The sequence below is a fragment of the Brassica napus genome, chromosome C9 (genome assembly GCF_020379485.1).
Source record: "Brassica napus cultivar Da-Ae chromosome C9, Da-Ae, whole genome shotgun sequence".
Lineage (NCBI taxonomy): Eukaryota > Viridiplantae > Streptophyta > Magnoliopsida > Brassicales > Brassicaceae > Brassica > Brassica napus.
Genome location: NC_063452.1, coordinates 4,997,605 through 5,020,708, shown reverse-complemented (window position 1 = coordinate 5,020,708; position 23,104 = coordinate 4,997,605). Strand labels below are relative to the sequence as shown.

Below are 23,104 nucleotides of genomic sequence, written 5' to 3'. Positions count from 1 at the left end.
CCACAGACTTATAGTCTTGGATTCTCAGGTTTCTCCAATCATAAAGGGCTTTTGGCAATATCACAGTTTTCTGATGATTAAATCTGGTTTTCAACTCTGTCCAAAGTTCCAGAGGATTCTCAATTGTGAGATACTGGTCCTTGAGACCTTCAGCAAGGTGATGGCGAATGACAACAAGTGCCTTGTAATTATCCTTGTCTGATGGCTCAGTGCCTTCAGTGATAGTATCACCAAGGTTTCTGGACCTTAAGAGGATTTTGGTATCAAGCTCCCATTGGAGGTAATTATCTCCGGAGAGATTGAGGGAAGCATATTCAAGGTTGTTGATTTTCGACATCTGAATCAAATATCCATAAAGGAGTAAGGATTCATAATATAATTCAGGACTTGAATTTATATGCCAAGGAGATTGATGATTTATTATGCATTTTATTTTCAGAAAATATTTTATATGTATTAAGATAAAAAATTTGTCAATCAATGTGGATGGATTTAAAAAAATGCATCATGGACAAGACAAATAACTTTTATAATGTTCAAGATATTTGTAAACCAAAGTAGATTTTCAAAATCGGTTAAAACTTGGTTTATAAATTTTGAATAAAGCAAATGTACTAAATTTTAAATGGAAACCGATTTTGTCTAACTATATGCAAACAGTGTGAATCATTTAGATGCAAACAACATGAACCACTTCAGACGCACTAGTATCATCATTGCTAAAGCTATGCGAACATGTATGTTTGGTTTCAATTATGTGATACCTATGTCCAGTTTTAACAATATGATAGTTGGATGCATGCAAAGGTCAGTTCATGGATGATTCAAGTTCGATCTAATGATTTACTAAATGATGCTATCAGGTATGCAAATGATCAGTACATAATTTAATCATAGAATCAAGTTCAAGGATGAAACTAGATCAAGTTTTATTTTAACTAGCAAACTTATGTGATCAAAATTCAGTATGATATAAAATCAGTTCATGGTTGGTTTAATTAACAATATGATCAAATGATTTCAACCAGATTTTATTCTACCTTATGACATATAAAGACTATGGCTTATAAAACTTTAGAAATAATTTTCAGTCAAAGATATGCTTTTAATAAAATCAAACAAGCATTTATAAAATCGATTATGCATTTATAAAATCATAAAAGGTTTTTAAAACTTTGATAGTTACAAAATAAATATTAATAGTCAAGGATATGCAATGAATGATTTTAATTTCGATTTTATTGATGGGTTGACTGATTTTAGGAGTTCTGGCCGAAAATGGCACAACAAGGGATTGATGGAATTTTGTTTTGGCCAGATTATACACTTATGTTTATCACATCTGGTAAAATGGCCAAACAAAAGGATTGAATCAAAAGGTTTAAGCTTTCTCTAATAATTTTATGATTCATAAGTTTTTATAAACAAGATTCATGTAGATCTTTAGGTATTTTGATAAGTTTATAAGTTTTTTAGAGAAACATAGAACCTTTAGAGAATTTTAAGTTTTATGGATTCAAGATACTTTTAGAATCAAGTTTCATATGGATCATATGGATCATAGAAACAAGATCAATATTTTAAATCCATAGATTGTTTATAAGTTATGGATTCATATAGATCCTAGATTTGTTTCAGACATAATGGTGTTCTATAGATTTCAAGGTTTTGATTTGTTTACCTTTTTCACCACAAGAATCTGAGAGGACCACCGTGAGAGTTGGCCGGAATTTGAGAGAGAGAGGAGTTTTCCGGCGGAGAGAGAGAGGTGGCCTGGTGGAGAGGAGGCTAAGCGCCGGTGGAGCAAAGGCTGAGCACCGGAGGAGCTGGCCAGAAAGAGGATCGCCGGCTGAGAGAGATTTCTCAGGTGGAGAGCACATTCGTGCTGATAACGTGTTAGAAATATGAGAGAAGTGTTGTTGTGAAAGTTGTGTCTTTCTCATTAGCTCTCACTATCAATATATAGTGGAGGTTCATAAGGGTTTACAACAAGGAGAGTATCTACACATTTATTACATATTGACCACAAAGATATAGTCTTGGTCAAATCTCATAAATGCTCCGGTTGAATGAGTCTTCATCTTGACTAGTCTTGGACGGATGAGACAAACCGGAGACGGGTGTAAACGGACCGGATAGTCGGGTCAGATGTAAACCTCCTTGATGGTTAATGGCAATCGACATTTATCATGGATTTATAACAGTTTCTAAAATTTAACGTGAACCCAACCCAAGGCATTGCTTGTTTTTCCTTCGGATAGGGGCTATAGCAAAGGAAGACGTCACCGTTTTGTTTGCAGTAAGAAAAGTGAAAAAGGAATATTTATCTGAGGATTTGAACTATGCAAGATTGGATTACTTCTATTTCATGATCGGTGGAGTCTTAGCAGTTAGTTTTGCTTACTTCTTCTGTCCAAGCTCTCGCAACCGGCGCTCCTGTCCTAGGTCTCGCAACCGGCGCTCCTGCCCAAAATCCAGTACCTGCCGAAGCTGCCTTGCCTCCTTCTGACGGTTGTTATCTGAATCCTTATTTATTTATCTTGTCGTCTACTACTTTGATTTACTGATTTTCTGCTGATTCGTTTATTTGATTTTCTTCGGTTTATATGTGAATCCTGGTTTAATTTTGTCACAAGTTTGATTTGATCCTCTTTGTTTGAGTTTGTTCGTTTTGTATCTGAATCCTGATTGTTTTTGTCATTAGTTCTTTGATTTATAGATTTTCTGATGATACTCGTTGTTTGATTTTGTCTACTGGTTCTCTTGGTTGTTTAGGATTTGTCATCTCTTTCCCTGACGGAAGGCTGTTGCGTACAAACGAAGTGGAGGCTTTGATTCAGGGGCCAGTTGATGTTTTTTTGGGTTGTGGTCGTCCTTTGCTCTCTTGCTTTTCCCGAGTCGTTTTTATGACTGGTGGCATTGTCAATTTGCACCATGGTGGTACCATTTTCTTCTTAGACCGTAGCATGATCGAAGTGCCTTACAGTTGTGAAATTGCAGTTCCCGTCGGTGCTATCATTGAATTTGCCAGCTGAAGAATGAAGATTCCACTTTCATAATTTTTTTACTAATCAGTTTGTATCGGAAGTTTTAATTGTAACTCCCACATTGCCCTGTATTGTCCACATAAACGAAAATCTACATTATAAATTATAATAGGGCAGTTGTATCACTCCTGATGCGACACGTCAGCGATATGTGAGTTCCACTTTTAAAAAATGTGAAAAAAGTGTCAAGTCTGTGACTCGAACCCGGGTTATTGAGATCTAAACAATAACATTTATACCACTGAGCTAAAGGATTCTTTGTATATTGATGGCTGAAACAAATATATATTTATGAAGGTCGGAAAGCAAAGGTCGGAAACCTTTGCTTCTTCGGTTTTCTCTGTGGGACCCACACTTCTTTATTTTATCAAATGATTTAATAAATATTTTATAACTCACGTTTTGAAATGGGATTCGGTAAAAAAAAACCCAATAAACCTCTTTGGTTTGTAAGCGTTCTCTTGGAAGTTTAGGGCTTTCAATTTTTAATCATCGGTTCATGACTCATCTAAGAAACACAGATTGACTCTTTGAGTTTCATGAATCAGTTTTTCTTCTTTAGTCTCTACATCTCCCCATCTTTAATAAATTCATCATTGGTTCTTTTATTTTGCCTGATAAATCATGATTGTGTGGTTTTAATTTTCTTTGGCCATCCTTAGCTTGCACCCTTTGATCTAACCAAGAAGAAGAAGAAGACATTTGTCGTTCAGGATGCCATCGAGGACTCAGCTGAGTCACACGGGAGACATACTATCTGTTGTCTGATTGTTCAAGAAGAGTTTATGTGCTGTGAAACATATTTGTTTATTTTCATCAGTTGCTTTGTTTAATCTTTTTTCCTGCAAATAATGATGGCTTTGACAGTTCATCCACGGGAGCCAAGAAGTAAAAGAAGAAGAAGCCAGTGAGTGTTTGCCATTTTCTGTCTTCCTGAGTTTTTTTTTCCATTCATTAAACTTGGATTTTGAAGATTATGTGCCTCACATTCTTTTTATTTTCATGGTTGTTAGGTTGAATGAAGATCATTGAATAAAGAAAATGTTGATGCTCCTGAAGATTTGGAGGGTACTTTATACTTCTTTCTTTGATAATTCTAGCGACATAAATTTGAACCTTACAGAGGGTATATTGCAGAGCATCCTAATGACGAGGAAGAGGTGGAGGGAATTGATATGCACCAGCAACGTTACCCGTGGGAGGGAAGTGACATGGATTACTTATACGACGAGGTAAGCATATCATTAGATGGTTTGCGGTCCATCTTTGAGAGCCGTCGATTGTAAGTGTCTATCATTTTGAAGTTGTACGACACTAAGATGTGAAGAATTATTAATCACGATTACCTTACTTGCAGAGTTCTTTTGCACAACTATTGTCAGTGGAATTAACACTGGAAATTGATGGTGCTATATTTCATGTTCCAAATGCTAACGCAAGCTCCAGTGTTGATTCTCAGCTTTATCATGCCAAAATCACAATGCAGTGGGTGTTGTAAGGTAATTCAGTAGGCGCAAATGTTCAGTTGAAAAAAATTCTAAACTGTATTTATGCATCAAACTTATCATCCGTAACATAATAATATGTTTTTTCTGTGCTAGGAACCGTTTGTAAATAAATGTTTCAGATGTATATGACTGCTTAGTTTGTTGCTTTTGACAGTGAAATCACTAAGCTTGCAATGTGTCAGGACAGCAAAAGCATCTCAGCTGATGGTTAGCTTTACAATTTTGTTGGTTTCTTATTCCTATTATGTTGGATAGATTATTTTAGCTAACAAATATTGCAACAGAGCGCTGGCAATAACTTTAATAGATTTATATATACATTTAGAATTGGAAGTTTGGTGAGAACAGGAACAAGTACTTCTGTCACGCTATTGGACAGTTATACGCCATTTCAAGAGAATTGATTTCTTATATTTCCCATAATCAGTAAGATTTTAACTGTTTTGTCTACTTTGCATTCATACCTCATTCTCCATCTAACTTCTCGGTGCTACTATATAATGATCAAGTCATTTTCTGCACAAATAGGCAAGTGGGGATGTTTCGTTGGGTGTTTGGTTTATTGGGCTTGGCTATACAAAGTCTGTTGTGACTCTAAAACTTTTACCTCATTTAACATTGATTCTGGTTCTTGGGAGAATTGCAGATTGTGAATGAAAGGAACAAGCTGAGAACATATGTGTAGTTGCGTTCGACTCGACATGTAGAGGTATCTGCATATCCGCTGATCCCATTGTGGAGGTTAACATGCAATGTGTTGACCTGGAAATCATTATTTGGAAGCTACATTTCGAGGCATTTCCTCAACATATAAATAGAACATAGACAGAGTTTGATATTTATAATACTCAGTGATCATGAAGTCTGCAGAAAACAGTCCTTTTGCATATTCTATATGGAACCAAGAGATATGCCCTTTGTTTGATGATTGTATTATGATAGCTACTAACATAGAAGATGACTAGAGAAAGAGAAATGAGTATGAAACTCTTATATGAGTAGATTTTGTAAACACATTTGGGTTTATTAACAGTTGTGGCAAGCAATTATGTTTATAGTAAAGGAAACCCGCCGCATCGTCAATAACAAATGCGCCTGTTTTTTGGTTGTTTGGGATTGAAATAGCTTATGGGTTTTCTAAATCAATATAATTGATTTGACTAAAGCTATCTTGGATGACAAAAAGAAGGATTACAAGTTTAACAACTTCTACTTTAGACTTTAATTTCAACTAAATTATAATCAGTCTTTTATCCGTATCATCTTAGTTATAATCGTAAGGATTTATTAGAATAAATAAACAGTTTCAACAATATTTAATATGTGATTTAATAAACAAAAGAACATGTAGGATTTTTAGGATTTAAAGAGATTGGAGACAATAGTTAATGAATATGAAAAGAATACGAAGCAGATGATGAAAAATGATTCGAGCAAATTAGTGGCAACACAGAGTTAAGCGAGATAAAAATATCAATCAATAAAGAATGAAAGAAGAATGAACATGGTTAAGTTATTACACAAACCAAAACTAAGACAAATCAAACGACAAAACGTGAAAAAAATGTAAACAAGACAAGAGGAGATGGTGAAGATAAAATACATTGAAAAACTGAATGCTAGATTAGTAAGCAAGAGACAAAAATAGATTAAAATGCAAAAACTCCGCGCCTTGGCGCGGGTAACGATCCCTAGTCTATGTAAAGTAGTCTTATTTTTTTGGCACTTTAACATGTTCAACCTTAGTATCCTGCATTGAAATATAAAATTGGTTTATGAGGTCCATTTAAAACGTAAAAATATCGGTTTTGCCGATTCGTTTCTCTCTAATGAATTAAACGTTGTTCATATGATTATGTAACTTATCAGATCCTGAATCGTTTGTTCGTCACTTATCTGATCCCGAATTTTAATCTTCCCTGTTACACCAGAAGAAAGGCTACTGCTTTCAGGCCGGCCCTATGAATTATGAAAATGTTTAAATGTAGTGTGATAGAGGCTCGAACACTCATTAGCCTCCAACAGTTTCTTAGACAAAGATAATTGACTCCACTATTGTTGATTGTTACTGACTAGCCGTCCTATTTTTCACCGACATTTAACTTTATGCTGACTTAGTGGCGTTAGAGTTGCGTCTGATCTCATTGGCTGCAATACTCTGGACTGTCTTGTATGGGCCTATTTGTTCATTGATATGTTTCTGTTGGGCTTTACTAAGCTTGTAAAGGTATTATCAGGAACCTTTTTTTCAGGATTGTTGTAACAATGCTTGCCTGTAATAGTGTCATCCACTGATTGGTACATAATCAATAAGCCCACCTATAATATATCGATCAATACTATTAAAAAATGATCATTGTTAAAATGCCATCATCCTTACATATAAATTAATTGTCCTCATTAATGTTAGAGTGGTACTTATTCACTTTCACTTGCAACGAATTTTATGCAACCGTAATATTCTTTTTTTTAAGAACTAACTGACTAACCGTAATATTGATACATATTTTTTTTCTCACACTGAAATTTCCATTCACTTAAGAATATACAGAGATGTGATGCAGTTTTGAGATACAGATTTTAGGGAGAACCGGTCCTAGGTTTTAGAAGACTAGAAGCAAAAAAAGAAGAAGTAGAAACAAAACTATGGCAAAAAGCTCGAGACAAAATTTTCGAATTTTTAGAAGAAGAAATAATTATCTGAAATTTTAACTTAGAATGACTTATGACATTTCTCCATATCTATACATAAAACATAAGTTAATTAATGTACATCCTATAACAACATACTAACATTTATAGGAACGTGCTGTTATTAGAGTTGCTTGTGAATAGCACTTGTATTGGAATCTAGATTCCATGGATTTTCTATTTTTTTTCTTTAAAGTTTAGTTTTGGAAGAAAAAGAAAAATAAATGTTTACTTAATTAATTGTAAAATCCCTTTATTATTAAAAGAGGAGCAAAAAAAAATAATAACCTTAAAAGTGTATTATATTTACAAACATGTCATTTTGATGATGTGTCACGATGAGAGCTCTCCTAGCTCGTTTTTTATTTATGCCCATTAATATCCAGAATAACTATTAAATTTACAAACATACCATTATAATATCTCACCTTTTTAAGTATTCTTATAGTGTTTTATACTTAATGCAATACTGATTAGCCGTCCTATTTTTCACCGGCATTTAACTTTATGCTGACTTAGTAGCGTTAGAGTTGCATCAGATCTCATTGGCTGTAATATTCTGGGCTGTTTTGTATGGGCCTATTTGTTCATTGATATGTTTCTGTTGGGCTTTATGTAAGGTATTACCAGGGCTCCGATTATGTGGCATATGGCCACAGAGAAAACAGTAAGGCTTAAAGCCTGTTTTTGTTTTGTTTCTTTGACCATCATTAACGCAGGGTTCTTAGTACATGGTTCTTAACAGAATATAAGAACCCGACTCTTAACTTTTAACTGAAAAAGTTAAGAGTCGGCTCTTAAATCTCTTATTTAAGAGCCGACTCTTAGCATTTTCAGTTAAAAATTAAGAGTCGGGTTCTTATATTCCGTTAAGAACCCCGTTCTAAGAAACCCCGTTAATAATGCTCTTATGCATTTAATTAAAAGCTTCAGTTCTAAAAGAAAAAAAAGCTTTGGATGGAAACTTTTTGGCCGGATTACTGTAACAATGCTTGTCTGTAATAGTGTCATCCATTGATTGGTGCATAATCATTAAGCCCACCTATAATATATCGATCAATACTATTAAAAAATGATCATTGTTAAAATGCCATCATCTTTACATATAAATCAATTGTCCTCATTAATTTTAGAGTGGTAAGTAACCACTTTCACTTGCAACGAACTAGGAGCGAGCGCGGGTTTGATGTTATTATTTTTGTTTCATTTAACGTTTGGAAGTAGATGAAAGTGAGGGATTTAGTAAAACGAAATGATGTTTGTGGTTGTTCTGTGCTGAAGAGTGTATGTCAATAGTTTGTATGGTTTTTTGCTGGGATTGTGATCTTATGTTGCATTTGTTTAGTTATTGTCGTTGTTTTGTGTTTTTCGTTCGTCTGTTTATTTTGATAAGTCTTTTTAGCGAGCCTAAAAAGTTGGTGGCTCTGGGTCGTAAGTTTAGAAGACCGACCTAACATAAATTATGGAAAATAAAAGTTAAAAAGTTAGTGGCTCTGGTGTTTATATTGTATGTTTCTCCCTGCGAATTCTGTAAAAGTATGTGTGGGTTTTATTATGTTGTTGATACTACCCAACTCTTATACAAAAATCACTGACCTCATTACTTTGATTGAAGTAAGTGATTTCAACATGGTGTCCTTTCCTTGGGGATAAGTTTAGTTGCTTGGAGACACCATAGTCGTCAGCGGAGATGTGTAGGTCCTTGCATGAAATGATGGTGTTGTAGTAATCCATTGGTGACACTGCAGCTACTCTGCTGAATTTCTCAGCATGTCTTGAGGCAATGCTTCGGAGCCGTCTCATAACTGCCTTGTTTTATGACTCCACATCAGTTTCTTTTTTCCAAATATGCAAATCCCCGTCAATGTTTCTTTTTTCAAAAAAAAAAAATCAAAGTTACTCTTTCTCCTAGGGGTAGATCGTTTGTAGATAAATTCAAAAGATAACTAAATATGGAAGAAGGAAAAACATAGGAATCATTTCAAAAGGCACGAAAGCTAAGTGGGGATGACGGTTTGTTGCACTTGAAACTATCACTGAGTATTTTGCGGTTCTTCTCTTCATCACCCAAGCTGGTGGGATTTGCTTCATCAACTTCTATTGCTTTCCTCGGCGTATCACCCGTGTAGCTAGCAGAGCTGTTGGATGTTTAGGTTGGACATCCATCACTGAATCTTTGTTCTGAAAATAGAGTTAGACATGTATGTTATTGTTACTTAACAGCAACACGTTGGAAAATAAAATAAAAACTTCGTTGACCACCTCTGACAGGAGTGTTGAGGAACACACTGAAGAACACATCTTCGGTGAAGGTATGGTGGTTGGGGATGAAATTGTATGGTGTTACCCGAACTTGAAAGACGCATTGCTTGCCAGCTAGCTCTTCTACTGATCTTGATAGCTCAGCTCAGATCCTTCACCGCCACTAACATGAAATAGGTTTAAAATTCAATCATTGTAACCATAAACATTTAAAAACGTAAAATGAAGGGAGTGTTGGGGTGGAAGCTAACCTCCCCAAGAGCCAGTGTCGCTGCATCTTTCTTGGTGAGTTTTGTCATCTCTGTGTCAAAAACCACAAACGTAGCACTGTCTGGGCCATTGTCAGCAGGTCAAACAGTGAAATAACGCCTCTAGCTATAGAGATCGCTTAGGCTCGCTTTAAGGACATGAGGCGCCACCTGATAAAAAATTCAAGTGACATTCAAGTTTATACATTCATGTTAATCCTAAACCAGTAAAATTAAAAATAATCAAGTCTTCAACTTAAAACATAGTCTTCAAATCTTCAAACAAAACTAAACTTCAAAGTCTTAAATGAAAAAAAGAGAATCCAAAACAACGTCATCATAACTCAAAAACAAACAGAACTTCATCACAAACCCATAACAAACTCAGAAATAAACTCTAAACAAAGTCATCAGTAAATTAGTCCAAATCATCATAGTAGAAGATTTAGACTCTCGATGAAGAAACGTACAGATATAATGATGCAAATTGTTAAGTCATTAAATTAGATTTTAGGTAAATTTGTTTTGGAAACATAAAAAGCAACTAAATATATGTTGTAATAGGAAAATCTTACCTTAATATCGAGAAAGGGTTGAGGCATGAGGCGTCCAAGACGGCGTGAGGCGTCCTGGAGCGTCCGCCTTCATGAATTCCTCAAGGCGACGACCCCAGTTTTGACCTCGCCTAAGCTTAGCCTAGGCGTCGCTATTTTAAACAAACCTAGTACAAAGTGAGTTAAGTTAAGTGGGGACATAAACTGAACACCCCGGTGAAGTTTGGTGAAACACATCTACTGCAGCGGAGCAAAGTATCGGATTTGTCCAACTTCCTGCTGCCATCGGTGCAAGAGATGTAGGACCAGCCATTTTGCTAGAAGAAATCAGCTTCCTTTACGAAGAGAACAAAGAAAACATTGGGTGGGGCAATTTTTACATCACATAGTTTCACATATTATGATGAAAGAGAGTTATGGTAACCTGGTCGCTCACTTGGAGAGGTACGTGGGAAGGTCTCCAATTGACACCAGTTCTTTCTTCTTAATCCCTTCCATGGTCTCAACACGTGGAAAATACCTCAACTGCAAGCTGCAGGTATATGTTTAACAAACATTAACAGAACAAAGTCGTAAACACAGTAGGGGAGCGCAAAGGTGAGCGTGTAAGTTTGTGCAAGAATTTGAGGGGAAATGTGAGTTAGACCGGCGGTGTGAAAATAAAATTTGGAGTTCAGATACATGTTATTAAATAAGATGAAAAGTATAATATTCGGAGTTAAAATGTGTAGCAGTAACATGTTTTCTTATGAAAGCTGGATGAGCATTACCTCCAAATATTTTTTGGATTCACACCAGCATGACAGAGTGGGTTATATCGCCATAGCTCAAATTTTCCTGGCTGACGACTGAGCTGTTCTATGAGATTATATATAAATTATATTAGAAAGGGAGTAAATGGAGATGCATGAAACCTGTGAAAAGTTAAGTTTGGACCTTACGTTTCGATAGGCCTGGGAATTTAAATCAAAGCCCGCGGGGCCCGCCCCATTTGACCCGCTGCAGGGCGGATGCGGGTCGAGCGTTTTGAAAAAATCAATTCGCGGGTGCGGGTTAAGACTATTTTTTGCGGGGCGGGTGCGGGTTGGTGGATTTTGATTTGCGGATACCCGTCAACCCGCAAAATAAAATAAAAAATAAAATTTTTTTTTTTTTTTGAAAAATTCGTTTTTTTTTTGAAAAATTCGATTTTTTTAGAAAAATAATTAATTTTTTTAAAAAATAATTAAATTTTTAAAAAATAATATAAAAAATTACTTATAAATATATTATTTTATAGAAAAACTAATTAAATAATTATTTTTTAATTAAAAATATAACCCGCGGGTCCCGCGGATTACCCGCAAAATAAAGCGGGGCGGGTACGGGTATTAGTTTATTTCTTTGCGGGTTGAGCGGGTCGAAATTTTAACTAAAAAAAAAGAAACGATCCGCGGATTGGCGGGTCGTGCGGGGCGGGTTGACCCGCGAACCCAGGCCTACGTTTCGATTAGAAAACGAACCATCAAAATGCGTTGTTGAGGTCAGAGACACATAGCCTTGCAGGAGATGTATTTGGCCAACAAGTTTGAAAATTATTTGTATGTACCAATTGCTAATTTAACTGTAGGGATTGATGGAATAAAATTTGATGTTACACTTAACTTTACCATTCTGCAGCGGATTTGAGCAGCAATACATTTTCAAAAGAGTAAAGCTTCGTCGGTTGAGAAACTCTTTAAGTGGATATCAGATGTTGAATTCCCGTCTCTTGTATCAACTATTGAAAGTGATCCCGCTGTCATCGGTTATGAAACGCTTTGGGTTTTGATGGTAACAGTAAAGAGGGAGAGTTTGGGGGAATACAAAGAGTTTCATAGATATTGATGAAGAAGTATAGAGAGTTACAAAAATTACACTGAGTTGAGACTGAGGTTCAACTAAAATATTTGTTACTTAATCGACCAAGTGTAGGACCCATAGGTCTCCTAGGAAGACGAAGAGTGGACGGAAGGCATGTTTATGTCGGGTTGACGAAAGCTTCAAATGGGCTTGGGCCTCACTTCACGTCTAATGTATAAAATAGTATTGGGCTTTTGAAATAAGTTATAAGACCCAAAAATCATAAACAAAAGAATGAGAAAAGGGACATAAAACGTGATTGATTATTAGGCAATAGGTTTGTTTCTGTGGGTCCCACATAAATGAGACCTACTGACGTGGATAACCTAGTTGGACAGAAAAATGTGGCATTATGCGGGACAAAATGCAGTTCTCCTGCACTGCATTCACCATTTACCATTTTCTGTTTGCAAAACCAGTTCAAGCGGGAGATCTGCTTGCAGTTCAATTTTTTTGTCTTTTTGTGGAAAAAGCAGGAGATCTACATGGAGATCTTACCCGCCAACATTTGGTGGTGTTGATGTGCTTTCTTTTTTGTTTGGTCAATAAATAACTTTGTTACAACACATAACTTTAAAAATATATTTATCTAGTTTTATGAATATAATATTTTTATTTTATTTTATTTACAACTTTAACAATGCAAAATTATCATTCTCTACTTATTATTTTTTGTCATATAATATTTACTTTTTTTAATAAGAAAATAAAAGAAGTATAATTATCTTATAAAACATTTACAGGTATTTCGGTCGATCCTTAATATCTAAGATATTTGTTTAGATATTTAGGTGTCATTTTTATTGTTTCAATATATGATCTATAGTTTTGAACTGATTTTGTCATTCATAAGCTATAATAAATTATTTGATCTGGTTCTTTCATGCATGATCCACTTGATCTGCACTTGTCCCGCTTGATCTGCATTTGTCATGCTTGGTCTGCATGATCTGCTTGATCTGTCCCGCTTGAACTGCTTTTACCATTCGAAGCCTATATATTATATGACTAGTAATCAACCCGCCTGTATATGCAAATAAATGAAAAATATTTTATTTTAAATACTTAATTTATTTTTAACTAAAAATAACATTAATTTCACATATATTTTTATTTCTTATTCTTTTGAAAAATATATATTTAGACTGAAATTAGTCTATATATCTGTTTATTTGAAAAAAAAATTAGGTATGCAAATTTTTGTTTATTTGGTTTATTTTGGACTATTTATGTGTATTCGGTTTAGTTGGTTGTATGTTCTAACCAATCATTCTTTGCTTGCCAACCAAACCATAAATCGATTAAAATTTTAATATTGACCGATAGTTTTATAGTTACAACCGAATGCTAAACAGAGAACCGATAATTTTTGTTCGGTGGATTCCGTTTGCTTAGGTTTGTACCGCATGCTCATCGCTAAAAACCCAACATCGATGAAGAATGAGAAGTGTCTTGTTTTCTACTGGCAGTTTCGGGGAAATGAAAATGTTGAAGATAAAGTATGTGATCTTCTGTTTGTCAGAAATCTCTAAATCTAGTAATATTATGTCGATGTTAAAGATAAATGTCGATGTTTTCTACATGAAGTAAACATACATGTTTAAATTAATCCCATTAGCGACAAGTGTAGGTTCTCCTCAGGTTCGTACAATCTCTCAAAGCACCTAATTTGATCGAATTAGTATTTTATTTTCTGGAAGAAAGATGGGTACTCGTTATGCTAATGGTCTGAGGTGGTTTATTTGAGACTGAGGTTCAACTAAAATATTTGTTACTTAATCGACCAAGTGTAGGAACCACCATAGGTCTCCGAGGAAGACGAAGAGTGGACGGAAGGCATGTTTATGTCGGGTTGACGGAAGCTTCAAATGGGCTTGGGCCTCACTTCACGTCTAATGTATAAATTGCTATTGGGCTTTTGAAATAAGTTATAAGACCCAAAAATCATAAACAAGAGAATGAGAGAAGGGACATAAAACGTGATTATTAGGCAATAGGTTTGTTTCTGTGGGTCCCACATAAATGAGAGCTGCTGACGTGGATAACCTAGTTGGACAGAAAAATGTGGCATTATGTGTCTGAATGGAGGAGGGGGACAAGTGCAGTTCTCCAGCACATGCAGTTCTCCCGCACTGCATTCACCATTCACCATTCACCATTTTCTGTTTGCAAAAGCAGTTCAAGCGGGAGATATGCTTGCAGTTTAATATTTTTTTGTCTTTTTGTGGAAAAAGGTGGAGATCTACATGCAGATCTCATCCGCTAACATTTGGTGATGTTTGTTGGGCTAAGCTTGAAGTAGCTTGGAGATCAAGCAATGTATCTCCTACCGAGTTATGGAATAGGAAATTATCTATTTGTGATTCCTAATGAGTTTAGGAAGTTATGAGTTATATATAAGGAGATGCATATGATGTTGCATAACTTATGAATTGTGAGCTTTAGTTTTTGAGTGAGTTTTCTAAAGCATTGAGAGATTAATAAAGTGATTGAGTTTGAGATATACTTTGTGTTCTTGAGGTAAGGGTTCTATATTTGGTATCAGAGTCATACCCATTGAAAGGGTCAATCATCAAATCATGAGCGACATCAAGGATGAATCCGATTTGATTGCTAAGGAGGTCAGTCCATCGTCTATTCGATTTCCCATGCTGAACACCACAAATTACACAGTTTGGGCCATGAGAATGAAGATTGCTCTTAAGGTAAACAAGGTGTGGGAAGCTATTGATCCAGGAAGTAAAGCTGAAGAAAAAAACAACATGGCTATCGCATTGTTGTTTCAATCGATACATGAAGCATTGACGCTACAGGTTGGAGACCTTGACACCGCAAAAACAGTGTGAGATGCTATTAAAGCAAGACATGTCGGAGCGGAGAGAGTAAGAGAAGCAAGACTTCAAACCCTAATGGCGGAGTTCGATCGTCTTAAGATGAAAGAGGAAGACACAATCGATGCTTTTGTAGGAAAATTGTCGGAAATCTCTTCCAAATCAACATCGCTCGGTGAGACGATAGAAGAAACAAAACTTGTTAAAAAATTCTTAAAGAGCTTGCCAAGAAAAAAGTACATTCATATTGTTGCCTCTCTTGAACAAGTTCTTGACCTAAACACAACAAGTTTTGAAGATATTGTGGGACGATTAAAAGCATATGAGGAAAGGATTTGCGAAGAAGAAGAAGACCGTGATGACCAGGGCAAGTTAATGTATGCGAATACAGAGTCAAAACAAGGTGGTTACAATGGCGGTGGTCGCTCGAGTTGGAGAGGACGAGGAGGTCGTTCTGGTTGGAGAGTAAGAGGCCGAGCTCGTGGAAACTTTCATGCTCAACGAGAGCATACATGCAGTCCCAGGGACGAGAGTGAGATAGCAGACTTGTTGTCAACATATATCGTCACCTTCTTGTTTGATTGCCCAACGACTTCTCTCAATAGATCCTGCAACCATATAGCTTGTTTTGCTGCCTCAGTTGCAGCCATGAACTCCGCTTCACATGATGACAAAGCAACTATCTCTTGCTTCTGTGAACACCATGATATTGGACTTCTTGTTTGAGAAGCATACAGGCAGTCCCAGGGACGAGAGTGAGATAGCAGACTTGTTGTCAACATATATCGTCACCTTCTTGTTTGATTGCCCAACGACTTTTCTCAATAGATCCTGCAACCATATAGCTTGTTTTGCTGCCTCAGTTGCAGCCATGAACTCCGCTTCACATGACGACAAAGCAACTATCTCTTGCTTATGTGAACACCATGAAAGTAAGATTTGGAGATGATTCTCGAATTGACATACGAGGCAAGGGATCTATCCAATTTATTTTCCAAGGAGGTACGAAGAAGATGATGCATAATGTGTACTACATACCAGGTATAAAGAGTAACATCATTAGTTTGGGCCAAGCCACAGAAGCTGGATTTGAAATGAGTATGAAGGATGATTTATTGATGTTATTTGATCGGCTCAGAGGACTAACGGTTAAGACAACTAGATCACGTAATTGGCTGTACAAGGTAAGCCTACAAGTTCATGAAACCTACAAATGTCTTCAAGCATCAACAACAAACGAGTCATCTAAATGGCATGCACGACTTGGTCATGTCAATATAGAGACGATGAAGACGATGATCAGAAAAGAATTGGTGACTGGTATACCTACCATCGAAGTAGAAAGAGAAACGTGTATGAGCTGCATGCGAGGGAAGCAGACGAGAAAACCTTTCCCATCAACAACTACATTCCGAGCATCACGAGCTCTTGAGCTTGTCCACGGGGACCTATGCGGACCAATGACACCATCAACACCTTCACGAAACCGATATGTATTTGTCCTCATCGATGATCACACTCGTTATATGTGGACTATATTATTGAAGGAGAAAAGCGAAGCATTTCTTAAATTTAAAAGCTTTAAAGCACTGGCTGAGCAAGAAACAAAAAATGTGATAACAACGTTTCGTTCCAGATCGCGGTGGGGAGTTCACGTCCCGAGAATTCGATGACTTCTGCAGCAAAAATGGTATCAAAAGACACCTAACCGCACCTTACTCTCCGCAGCAGAACAGAGTTGTTGAGCGACGTAACTGAACTCTTCTTGAGATGACTAGAAGTATCCAGAAGCACATGAACGTACCTAACCGTTTCTGGGGTGAAGCAGTAAGACATGCTACATATTTGATGAATAGGATCACAACAAGGTCACTACAAGGGATGACACCGTATGAAGCTTTACGAGAAAAGAAACCGAGCCTGACACATCTCCGGGTATTTGGTTGCGTTTGTCATGCGAAAACTGACAGTGTGGGAAGGAAGAAGCTGGATGATAGGTCGAAAATCTTGGTTCATCTTGGGACTGAACCCGGTTCTAAGGCTTATCGCCTATTTGATCCCTTGAGTAGAAGAATTGTGGTCAGTCGGGATGTCATCTTCGAGGAAAACAGAGCATGGGACTGATCATAATACCTTCTCAGTTGCTGGCATGTTGAGAGATGTGGAAGAAGTCGATGTCAATCACGACCAAGAATATGCGTCGCAGGAGCAGGAAGTGAACGAGAATGACGAGATGGAGGAGAACGAAGATGACAAAGAGAATGGAACTGAAAACCATGATCAACCTCAACCACGACGATCAACACGTACTACTACAAAGCCAGCATACTTGGACGATTATATTCTTGTGGCCGAAATCGAGTGTGAGAGGCTGTTGATGATAATCAATGATGAACCATGGGATTTTAACGAAGCTAAAGGAATAAAGGTCTGGGTTGATGCTTGCGAAGACGAGATCTTGTCGACAGAGAAGAATGATACTTGGGAGCTGGTCGATCTTCCTTTAGGAATAAAACCTATTGGTCTGAAGTGGGTTTTTAAGATTAAGAGAAACGCAGATGGGAGCATAAGCAAGTATAAAGCGTGATTGGTAGCAAAGGGGTATGTTCAGCGACATGGTGTTGACTACGATAAGGTTTTTGCTCCTGTGGCTCGCATAGAAACGATTCGTCTGATTATTGGTTTAGCATCAAGCAAAGGATGGGAGATACATCATCTCGACGTAAAGACTGCGTTTCTACACGGTGAGCTCAAGGAGGAAGTTTTCGTCGAGCAACCAGAAGGCTTTCTAGTTAAAGGAAAAGAAACCAAAGTCTATAAGCTAAAGAAAGCTCTTTATGGCTAGAAACAAGCTCCCAGGGCATGGAACACAAAGCTGAATCAGATTCTCTTGGAGTTTAAATTTCAAAGATGCTCCAAAGAGCCATCAGTATACAGAAAAAACGACACGAAGGGTCTTCTCATTGTGGTGGTGTATGTAGATGATCTTCTTGTGACGGGAACATCATTGCAGTCAATCATCGAGTTTAAGTGAGAGATGTCTTCAAAATTTGAGATGAGTGATCTTGGTAAGCTGACATACTACTTAGGAATTGAGGTACATCAATATGGCGAAGGCATTGTGTTGAAACAAGAACGTTATGCTCAGAAAATACTCGAAGAAACAGGCATGGATGCCTGCAACCCGACACATATACCCATGGATATGAACGTGAGGCTTTCAAGATCACCTGAAGAAAGAAGCATTGATGAGACAGAATATAGAAGAAGCATAGGGTGTTTGCGATATCTACTTCATACACGGCCAGATTTGTCTTTCGCAGTTGGAGTATTGAGTAGATACATGCAAGATCCTAAAGAATCTCATGGTGCGGCATTAAAGCAAGTGCTACGTTATTTGCGTGGAACTAGTACGCTTGGTCTTGTGTTTACTCGAACAAGGAGTCTCGATCTAATGGGTTTCAGTGACAGTTCACACAATGTTGATGATGACGACGGCAAAAGCACTACAGGGCATGTGTTTTATCTTAATAAAAGTCCAATATCATGGTGTTCACAGAAGCAAGAGATAGTTGCTTTGTCGTCATGTGATGCGGAGTTCATGGCTGCAACTGAGGCAGCAAAACAAGCTATATGGTTGCAGGATCTATTGAGAGAAGTCGTTGGGCAATCAAACAAGAAGGTGACGATATATGTTGACAACAAGTCTGCTATCTCACTCTCTAAAAATCCAGTTTTTCATGGACGAAGCAAACATATACACCGAAGATTTCATTTTATACAAGAGTGTGTTGAGAATGAACAAGTGGATGTTGAGCATATTCCAGGAAGCGAACAACGAGCTGACATACTGACCAAGACACTTGGTAGAATCAAATTTGTGGAGATGAGGAAGCTTATTGGTGTTCAAGATGTGAGTGATGATGAATTCAAGCTTAAGGGGGAGAATGTTGGGCTAAGCTTGAAGTAGCTTGGAGATCAAGCAATGTATTTCCTACCGAGCTATGGAATAGGAAATTATCTATTTGTGATTCCTAATGAGTTTAGGAAGTTATGAGTTATATATAAGGAGATGCATATGATGTTGCATAACTTATGAATTGTGAGCTTTAGTTTTTGAGTGAGTTTTCTAAAGCATTGAGAGATTAATAATGTGATTGAGTTTGAAATATACTTTGTGTTCTTGAGGTTAGGGTTCTATAATGTTGATCTGCTTTTTTTTTGTTTGGTCAATAAATAACTTTGTTACAACACATAACTTTAAAAATATATTTATCTAGATTTATGAATATAATATTTTTATTTACAACTTTAACAATACAAAAATATCATTCTCTACTTATTATTTTTTGTCATATAATATTTACTTTTTTTAAATAAGAAAATAAAAGAAGTATAATTATCTTATAAAACATTTACAGGCATTTCGGCCGATCCTTAACATCTAAGATATTTGTTTAGATATTCAGGTGTCATTTTTATTGTTTCAATATATGATCTATAGTTTTGAACTGATTTTGTCATTCATAAGCTATAATAAATTATTTGATCGGTTTGATCTGGTTCTCTCCTGCATGATCCGCTTGATATGCACTTGTCCCGCTTGATCTGCATTTGTCATGCTTGGTCTGCATGATCCGCTTGATATGCACTTGTCCCGCTTGATCTGCATTTGTCATGTTTGGTCTGCATGATCTGCTTAATCTGTCCCGCTTGAACTGCTTTTACCATTCGAAGCCTATATATTATATGACTAGTGATCAACCCGCCTGTATATGCAAATAAATGAAAAATATTATATTTTAAATACTTAATTTATTTTTAACTAAAAATAACATTAATTTCACATATATTTTTATTTCTTATTCTTTTGAAAAATATATATTTAGACTGAAATTAGTCTATATATCTGTTTATTTGAAGAAAAAAAAAATCAGGTATGCAAACTTTTGTTTATTTGGTTTATTTTGGTCTATTTCTGTGTATTCGGTTTAGTTGGTTGTATGTTCTAACCAATCAGTCTTTGCTTGCCAACCGAACCATAAATCGATTAAACTTTTAATATTGACCGATAGTTTTATAGTTACAACCGAATGCTAAACAGAGAACCGATAATTTTTGTTCGGTGGATTCTGTTCGCTTAGGTTTGTACCGCATGCTCATCGCTAAAAACCCAACATCTATGAAGAATGAGAAGTGTCTTGTTTTCTACTGGCAGTTTCGGGGAAATGAAAATGTTGAAGATAAAATATGTGATCTTCTGTTTGTTCAACGTATGTCTCTTGATTTACCAATTAATGTTTTCGTCATTTAATTCAGAAGCGATGTCGACCTCTCCGTTTCCTTCACGCCAAACCTATAAATTATAGATGAATCTTCAGAACCTATGTTAGTTAATCTTCTTTATCAAGCGTTCATTGTTGCTCGACTTCCCCCGTTTTTGGAACTCGAAAAACGTCAAGAAGCATGGTGAATTCATGGGAACCACTCTACTCAGGTGTTGTATCGACAAAAAATTAAGAGATTATTTACTTTCATTTTTTTTTGGTTGCTGTATGTTTAAGATTGTCTCTCATCACACTGCATGGAATTATATGAAGTCAAAGAAGACAAATAAGAAGTTTGATTTCAAGGTGTTCACCGAGACCGGTCCAAAAACAAGTCTGATTACAGATGGTACATAACAAAGTAAGCGTACAAATCTGATTTCTTTTTATGAATTAGAATTTCAAGAAGAAAACATCAAAAAGAAACATACGAATTTTATCTTATTAATTTTCTATATTATAGGTTCAAGATAGATGACAGTGACCTTAAGAATAAAAGAAGCAAGCCTACTGTTAGAGTTTCTAACGTTGGCCACGCATTGCATGTCTGGCTCAATGGAGAATGCCATGGTAAGATTGAGAAGCTACAACATTTAGATGTTATGTTTAGAGAACTGGAATACTTAATGAATTTGTTCAGGAAACGGACATGGTAGCCATGATGAGAAGAGCCCATGGTCATTGTCAGGACCCTGCTTCTGTTACTTTCTCTGTGCTAAGCCTAGCGATGCATTTCCACGGCTGGCTCTCCTTCTTCATTACACTATACTATAAGTTGCCTCTCAAACAAGATAGGACGGGTTACTATGAATATGTTGGTTTCTGTCCATGAACTCTTGGTTCTGGAGTGCAGTTTTCCACATCTACATATTACTTTTATCATCCACAATCTTCTGGTGATCTGTTTCTATGGTTTCTCAGGGATATTGACATCACAAAGAGGTTGGACTTCTCATCTGCAATAGCCGTTCTCAGATTCTCACTCATCGTATCCATCCTAAGAACCTTTGATGTTCGGGTGGAGGCTGCAAGAGTCATGGTATCCGCTCTAGTACTAGCTTTAGTCACCACCCACGTACTGTACATTAACTTCTACAAACTTGACTATGGTATACAAAGAACTCTTTCCCCTATTTGAAACCAGTTCCATTTTTTTTCTCTCCATATTCTCTGTGAGTTCAATGTTGTTTACAAGTTGAAACATGATTGTGTGTGTGGCCATGGGAGTCGGTCAGCTTTTCCTATGGGCAAGATGAGCAGTTGTTTTTAAGCATCCTTCTAATTGAAAACTGTGGGTGGTTGTGATAGCTTCAGGTTTAGCTATGCTTTTAGAGATATATGATTTCCCTCCGTATGGAGGCTACTTCGATGCTCACTCTATTTGGCACCTCGCCACAGTTCCTCTAACCATTTTCTGGTGGAGATTTATTAGAGACGATGTTGAGTTCAGAACTTCCAGTCTTCTCAAGAAATCTAAGACAAAGGCGAAGTAAGTTTACTTACAGATGCATAGGTTTCTTGAGCTTTTTAATGTTTTTTATTCAAAGATTTGACTTGGCCTTACTTTTGGTCAATTGAGTCTTAAGACTTTTGTCAATCTTTTTGGAGTCTTAAGACTTTTGTTAATGTTATGAGAAAATCTTGTGATCTATATATGATTGTGTTAATAAAATTTGATTTTACATAAATTGTGTGAATTGTAGGGTTTAATTTAATTAAACAAAATTAGCTTTAATGATCATTCATACAAAATCTAAAGTATTTCAATAATTTCATGACACCATATTAACCATTTCGCAAAGTGACTTAAAACAATTGCAGCAAGGAACCACAAGTCGAAAGCCTTGGTCAGTTTATATACATTTACTCATGTTTGATACAATAATGTTCCATATTGAAAAAAAAATATTTTTGGAAGCGCGGGACTACGCTCCTAGATGCCTTTGGCGGGGTGGACGATCATTGGGTTGAATTAATAACTGAAAACCTAGAAGCACTCCTGATGATGAAAAATAAAACGACCTAACGGTTGAGTTAGAAGCAGAGAAAACTAATGTTCTAAGGTCCACCAAATTTCAAACCTAAAAAATTTAAACCCAGTTTATTTTCTTGAAACATAAAGCTATACAAATTTCTTTTTTTGGTCTGCAATTGATTTTTTTTTTTAAAAACCACAAAATCATTTTTATTAAAAAAAATCGCTAAACCTCTATACTACATATATAAATATATAAATATCTTCACATATTACTTTAATTTTACAAAAAAATACTACATTTGAGAAGTTTCACAATAAAATCCGTGTAAACTAAGAAAACTATTTTATTTACTGTACATATACATTTAAAAATTTTAAAATCAAAATTTAAACCTTTTTCTTTACACTATTTTAGCCGTAACTTAACAACTACAAAAGTTCGGTTATTTTTGATCATTTTTACGCTAGAGGTCAATCAAATCTATACCAATATAAGATTATAAAAAAAAAACAACGAAATAAATACTATGGTCATTGTTAGATCTACCTAATCAACATGTATAACTTTCAATCCTCCATTCATAGACAATTATAGACAACATGACAAAATTAACTTTTATCAAAAAAAAAAACAATACAATTACATGCACAAAACAACACAATGCATCGACAACGTACCTAGCCCCGCGCTTGCGCGGGAGATAAACCCTAGTTATTACAAAATTGAGAGAAAGCCTCTCGATGTCGAGTCCAAAGATCACCAAAAACTTTCCTCCG

At 36.1% G+C, this 23,104-nt stretch overlaps 2 long non-coding RNA genes across 2 annotated transcripts; one reads left to right on the top strand and one right to left on the bottom strand.

Moving 5' to 3' along the window:
• Positions 1 to 1,017: 1,017 nt before the first annotated feature.
• Positions 1,018 to 3,172, top strand: LOC111210112. The gene is made up of 2 exons (XR_002661569.2): positions 1,018 to 2,511; positions 2,776 to 3,172. It is a non-coding gene; the product is annotated as an uncharacterized LOC111210112 (long non-coding RNA).
• Positions 3,173 to 8,146: 4,974 nt separating this feature from the next.
• On the bottom strand, positions 8,147 to 12,545 carry LOC106409934. Its single transcript, XR_001282214.3, has 6 exons — positions 11,081 to 12,545; positions 10,735 to 10,842; positions 10,332 to 10,645; positions 9,760 to 9,927; positions 9,509 to 9,671; positions 8,147 to 9,427 (listed from the first exon to the last, which is right to left on the bottom strand). It is a non-coding gene; the product is annotated as an uncharacterized LOC106409934 (long non-coding RNA).
• Between the last annotated feature and the right edge of the window lie 10,559 nt (positions 12,546 to 23,104).